Source organism: Tribolium madens, unplaced genomic scaffold (genome assembly GCF_015345945.1).
Source record: "Tribolium madens isolate multiple individuals breed KSU strain unplaced genomic scaffold, Tmad_KSU_1.1 Scaffold_91;HRSCAF=231;Tcas5.2_LG7, whole genome shotgun sequence".
NCBI classification, from domain to species: Eukaryota; Metazoa; Arthropoda; class Insecta; order Coleoptera; family Tenebrionidae; genus Tribolium; species Tribolium madens.
In genome coordinates this window covers 330,337-337,561 of record NW_025401063.1, presented here as the reverse complement: position 1 = coordinate 337,561, position 7,225 = coordinate 330,337, and the positions used below count along the sequence as shown (strand labels likewise).

The window sequence follows — 7,225 nt, the reverse complement described above, 5'->3', positions numbered from 1 at the left end:
AAAAACCAAATAAATATATTGAAAATTATCACGCTGAAACTACAAAAAATTATAAAACAACATAAAATAAAAAATTAATTAATAAAATAAATCGAAAAACACTTTCAAATATAATTGAAAATTCAAACATTTGAAATCAGAAAGTCAAAAAGCCGAAATATGAATAAAAATTGAAAAAACAGTTTAAGGATAATATTCGTAGTAAAAAATAAAAACCATGATTACTGTAAAAACACAAAAAAATATATTTGAGGAAAAAGAAAAAAATCAAAGTTTTGAACGATTTTAAACTTTATCAAAAAATAAAAACTTGAAAGTTTAACAAGAATAAAAAAAAAACTTTAGTGAAAAAAATCGACTGTTTATCAAAGTGTAAAAAGTAATAAAAAAAATGTAACTGTAAATTCAATAATAGGAAATCGGAAAGTCAAAAGAGCGAAATATGAATAAAGATCGAAAAACACAAAAATAAAAATCTAAATATAAGCAAATAATTTGAAATAGAAAAAGAAAAAAGAAAAAGAAGAAAACAAAAGCAAAAAGAAATTAATTTAAAGATTTAAGAAAAAGTTTGAAGAACGAAAGATAAAAATGTATGTTCAAAACTTGGAAATTACAAACACAGCAATAAAGAGTAAAAGATATTTTGAAAATTTAACGAAAAAAAAAAGCATATAAGGACTAAATAAAGAAAAAACAATAAAAAACTTGAACGTTTACGAATAAAAATTAAACTTTAGTGAAAAAAATCGACTGTTTATCAAAGTATAAAAAACGTAATAAAAACAATGTAACTGAAAACTCAAAAATAGGAAATCAGAAAGTCAAAAGAGCGAAATATGAATATAGATCAAAAAACACAAAACACAAAAATAAAAAACTAGCTAAAAGCAAAAAGTTTTAAAATAGAAAAAGAAGAAAACAAAAGCGAAAAAAAATTAATTTAAAAATTTAAGAAAAAGTTTGAAGAACGAAAGATAAAGATGTATGTTTCAAAACTTGAAAATCACAAACACAGCAATAAAAAGTAAAGATATTTTAAAACTTTAAGGAAAAAAACATATAAGGACTAAATAAAGAAAAAACAATAAAAAACTTGAAGGTTTAGTGTAAAAAACGTAATAAAAAAATGTAACTGAAAATTCAAAATTAGGAAATCAGAAAAAAAAAGACCGAAATATGAATAAAGATCGAAAAACACAAAAATAAAAAACTAAATAAAAAAAAATCGAAATAGAAATAGACGAAAACAAAAGCAAAAAGAAATGAATTTAAAGATTTAAGAAAAAGTTTGAAAAACGAAAGATAAAGATGTAAGTTCAAAACTTGGAAATTACAAACACAGCAATAAAGAGTAAAAGATATTTTGAAAATTTAAAGAAAAAAAAAGCATATAAAGACTAAATAAAAAAAACAATAAAAAACTTTAAGAATAAAAATTAAACTTTAGTGCAAAAAATCGACTGTTTATCAAAGTGTAAAAAACGTAATAAAAACCTCTCTAGCCAATGACTAATTTCCGCGACCACAAACCCGAAAAATGCCCCATTTTCACAGCCTTCCACGACAATGAAACTCGTACATATAGCTGTTTAATTATCGTTAATGTTCGTCATTTAAAAAAAGCAACCCGTCAAACCGATGACGAATGACCGCATCCATCACCCCTGTGACAAAATGCGACATACGATCGCGACCCTAATAGATATCACTGAATTGGCAACCTGAGCCACTACAAACTCGACCTAGTAATAAATTAATTACGAAAAAAAAAACAACAACTTCCACCATTGAAACACAATAATAACAAATCGTTCGTGAAAAAAGCACGACGATAAATTTTTTCTCCCCATGTAAAACGGGAAAAAAACACCAAATAAAAAAAAATTAATCCGCGGAAATGCAGCAGCGGCGGAGATTATCAGCGAATCGGCATTGATTAATTATAATGTTGAAATTAATACGAACTAGCAATTTCCGATATTGTGATCTATTTCCATATTTGATCAACACGTTGACGCTCCGATTGCTTGTTGTTTTTGTTAAACAAACGAAAAAATTGTTTTCAAATAATATAACAAATCAAATTTTAAAAATTGCAAAGTTTGTTTTAGAGAAAATTAGAAATTCGCGATAAAATAGTAAAAAACAAGAGTAATTAAAAAAATAATAGACTCAACCCGAAAAACTTGAGTTCGATCCCGGGTAAAGTCACTTTTTTTCTGTGTGAATAAAGAAAATAGTAAATTTTAGCATCCAAAAAAGCGAAATTTACAAAAAACTATTATTAAATCAAGAGTTAACGCATTATTTTCGTGAAAAAATGTAACATTCAACTCAAAAAACTTAGGTTTGATCCCTGGTGAAATCACTTTTTTTTCTATCTTTCCACAAAAATTATAATAAAAAATAAGGAAATAAAAATAACAACAACATAATTTTTACATACATAAATGTGAAAAACCTTCAATTAAAAAAAAAAACATTAAATTTACACAATTTCGAAAGTTTGGTAAAATAATATTCTTAAAAGTTCAAATTGGCAATAACTATTAATTACAGATGAACATACGAGTTAATTACATTTTCCATCAAAAAACAAAACAAATAATATTTCGCAAAATTACATAAGCTACGTTTATAGGTTCAACTCGAAAAATTGTGAGAAAAATAATCACGTTTTCAAATAATATAACAAATCAAGTTTTAAAAATTGCAGAGAAAGTTTTGTGCTCTTCAAAAATTAGAAATTCGTGATAAAATAGTAAAAAACAAGAGTAATTAACAAAATAATAGACTCAACCCGAAAAACTTGAGTTCGATCCCGGGTAAAGTCACTTTTTTTCTCTGTGATAAAGAAAATAATAAATTTTAGCATCCAAAAAAGCGAAATTTACAAAAAACTATTATTAAATCAAGAGTTAACGCATTATTTTCGTGAAAAAATGTAACATTCAATTCAAAAAACATAGGTTCGATCCCTGGTGAAATCACTTTTTTTTCTCTTTCCACAAAAATTATAATAAAAAATAAGGAAATAAAAATAACAATAACATAATTTTTACTTTCATAAATGTGAAAAACCTTTATTCAAAAAAAAAAAACATTAAATTTACACAATTTCGAAAGTTTGGTAAAATAATATTCTTAAAAGTGCTCAAATTGGCAATAACTATTAATTACCGATGAACATACGAGTTAATTACATTTTCCATCAAAAAACAAAACAAATAATATTTCGCAAAATTAAATAAGCTACGCTTATAGGTTCAACTCGAAAAACTGAAGTTCGATCCCGGGTGAACTCAACTTTTTTTCTCTCTTGAACTTTTTTAAATTCAATAATAAAGAGAAATATAAACAAAAAAATGACCAAATGTTAAAATAAACGCAAACTCGTTAAAATATATAAATAAACTAAAAGGAAATTCGTTTAACTCAAACAACTTGGGTTCGATCCCGGGTAAAGTCACTTTTTTTCTCTGTGTCAATTTAAATAAATAATTTAGAATAAAGAAAATAATAAACTTTAGCATCCAAAAAAGCGAAATTTACAAAAAAAATATTATTAAATCAAGAGTTAACGCATTATTTTCGTGCAAAAATGTAACAGAAACTCTTGGAAAATTCATTCAACTCAAAAAACTTAGGTTCAATCCCTGGTGAAATCACTTTTTTTTCTATCTTTCTACAAAAATTATAATAAAAAATAAGGAAATAAAAATAACAATAACATAATTATTACTTACATAAATGTGAAAAACCCTCTATGAGAAAAAACATTGAATTTGCACAATTTCGAAAGTTTAGTAAAATAATATTCTTAAAAGTGTTCAAATTTCAACCCAAAAAACGTAAGTTCGATCCCAGGTAAAGTCACTTTTTTTCCTTATCTTTTCACAAAAATTATAATAAAGGTAACCGTTTTAAAAGAAGGAAATAAAAATACCAACATTAATAATGTGCAATACTATGTATTAAGAAAAAAAACAAATACACATTTTCTAAAAAAAAATAATAATTTTAGTAAAATAATCATCTCAAAAGTGCTCAAATTTGCACTTTAAAGTAGCGAGTGCGTCAATTATCAAAACTATTAATTACCGATGAACATACGAGTTAATTACATCTAGGTTTCCATCAAAAAACAATGGTAATTAAAAAAAAATTAAAAAAAAAATATATTTCGCAAAATTCAATAAGCTGGGCATATAGGTTCAACTCGAAAAACTGAAGTTCAATCCCGGGTGAAGTCAACTTTTTTTTTCTCTCTAACTTTTTAAAATTTAATAATAAAGAGAAAAATAAACAAACAAATGACCAAATGTTAACAATAAACTCAAAAAATCTTTCGTTAAAATATAAATTAACTAAAAGGAAATGCGTTTAACTCAAAAAACCTGAGTTCGATCCCGGGTAAAGTCACTTTTTTTTCTCTGTATCTTTGCAATAACTATTGAAAGTAAATGAAATAGAGAGGATTAAATGACTAAATTATAACACAACTAATTACAAAAACAAAAATTTGTATTTTTGATTATTAAAAATCAATTTTTCGAATTTTTAAAGTCACTTAATTTCTCGTCAAAATTTAAATAAACGTCGATAATTATTATTCGGCAATCAATAATTAGAACAATTTAACGCAGCGAGTGCGTCAATTAGCAAAACCATTATTACTGATGAACAAACGAGTCAATTACATCTATTTTTCAATTCAAAAAAATGAATAAAACCAATACATATTTTCCAATTTGTATTTTTATTGAATTAAATAATCTAAGCATAAAAGCCCAACTCAAAAAACTCAAGTTCGATCCCGGATGAAATCAACTTTTTTTTGTCTGTATCTGTTTGCAATTTACTAATAATGAGGAAAAGAGACAACTAAATAACCACTTATTAACAACAAACAATTATAATTTCAAAAATCTTTCATGAAAATTTAAATAAACTCAAAAAACCTGAGTTCGATCCCGGGTAAAGTCACTTTTTTTTCTCCTGTATCTCTCCAATAACTACTGAAATTAAATAAAATAGAGATAAATGACTAAATAAAAATATAATTAATAAAGACAAAAACATAAGTCACTTATTTTATTTCAAAATTTGATAATTATTATTCGGCAATCAAAATTGATACAATTTAACGTAGCGAGTGCGTCAATTATCAAAACTGTTAAGTATCGATGAGCATAAGAAAAAAAAAGAGACGACAAAAACATTTTGTGTGTTTGATTTTATCTTATTTTTAAAGGCAAAATTTGTGTTCTTTTTGTAGTCGAATACGGTCCTGGAATGCTAATGCCTCCCTCACAACGTAATGTAATTCAATCTCTTTGTAAAAACAATAACAATAATGTTAATGGATGTAGATTTAATTTCAGCGTTTATGTTTGCATAAATGAGAAAATATGAAGCTAAAAATTACAATTTATAAAATTTACCATTGAAAGTGTAATCCGTATCGTTTTCCACTTTGTTTATTTATTTCGTATGATCAGATGAATCGAATCAAAGTTTGTGTCGTTCGTGAGATTTCCCAACGTATCTCATCAATTTCTTTGAGAGAAAAGAGAAACGGTATATTTAACGATAAAATCTAATCTCGTTGCTGACTTATTGAAGCTTTATAAGTCGTATGTTTCTGTTTTGACATGACGACTTTGAAAAAAACATTCATTTATTTTTTTTTTGGTAAGATTTAAAAAAAATTGTATAGATATTAATCTATTGCATCATCTAAAATCATTTTCAACTAAACAGCGTGTCTCAAAAAGAAGTTACAATACAAACTTGTGTTTTTTTTAAATCAAACACCATATGTTTCTTAGCGTTTTTGGATGTAGATTTTTATGACAATGTTTTTAATCATTTGCTTGATTTTAGAAATAAGACGGTTTTTTGACGAAAATATGCACTCTTTTAAATTTATTACACAAAAACTAAGACAGCTAGAACAAACTTTTTCTTACTTCTGCAAAAAAGAAAGTACAGAACATTTAAAGCTGTAGCAATTTTTAGAGTTTTGCATTTGTAAAGATTAATAAATTAAGAAGTTTGTTAAAAGTTAAATAACTTAAAAAATTTAAATGGAACACCCTATTTTTTATTTTTGCATTTAATAGATTGATAAATTGTCTATCTAAAAAAAGAAACTTTTAATGTCTAGAATTGATAAATGAAAAGATATTTAACATTCAATATAAATTGGAGCAACAATGATTATCAATATCTGAGCATTGTTGATACTATGGTAATCATAGTAATTCCACCACGGATCACTTATCAGTTGATTTATCCATAAATTGTAAAAGTCGTTATAAATACTGAAATTCGAATTATTTTATTGTAAAAATAAAGAATAATGGATTCAGTTTAACACAAATGTGATTATTAAGTGATATTTCTTCCATTTCTTGTGAAACAATAGTAATTATTTTTTTAATGTTTAACGTTAAATATCTTTTTAGTTATTGATTATAAACACCTAAAAGTAATAATTTTAGAAAGACAATTTAATAATCTTTTAAATGCAAAAACAATAAATAGGGTGTTCCATTTAAATTTTTTAAGTTATTGATCTTTTAACAAACACCTTCATTTTTCTATCGTTGCAAATGCAACACACTAAAAAAATGTTACAACCCTATAGCTTGTACCTTCTTCCTTGCGGTAATAAAAAAGTATATTTCTAGATGTCTTAGTTTTTGTGTAATAAATTTTTAAAAAGTGCATGTTTTCGTCAAAAAAACCGTCTTATTTTTAAAACTAAGCAAAATCGACCAAAAAAGTTTAGCTTAAAGACAGTGTCATAAAAATCTACATCCAAAAACGCTAAGAAACATATGGTGTTTCATTTAAAAAAACACAAGTTTGTATTGTAACTTATTTTTGAGACACGCTGTATAGTTGAAAATAATTTCAGGCGATAAATTAGATTAGTATCTATCAATGTTCTATATATATTTTTTATTAATTTTACCATATAAAGGTCACTAGCGGACTTTTTAATTCGCTGGGACACCCTGTATATACGCTATTCTATAAAATACGTCGTCAATCACAACATATCTTATAAGTACCTATATAAAACACACTTATCTTGGCATTCTCTCAATTTTATCATTATTTTGACGAATTTCTTTAATTTAATGAAAATTAATAATAATTTAATGAACACCAGGTAAAACACCGAAACTTTCATCGGTTTTGGATTAAAAAA

At 25.1% G+C, this 7,225-nt stretch overlaps 1 protein-coding gene across 2 annotated transcripts in view; it reads right to left on the bottom strand.

Annotated features, from left to right (window-relative positions):
* Nucleotides 1–7,225, bottom strand: part of LOC123010920 (membralin) — a 77,781-nt gene that overhangs the window by 56,351 nt on the left and 14,205 nt on the right. The gene's annotated exons all lie outside the window — the stretch shown is intronic.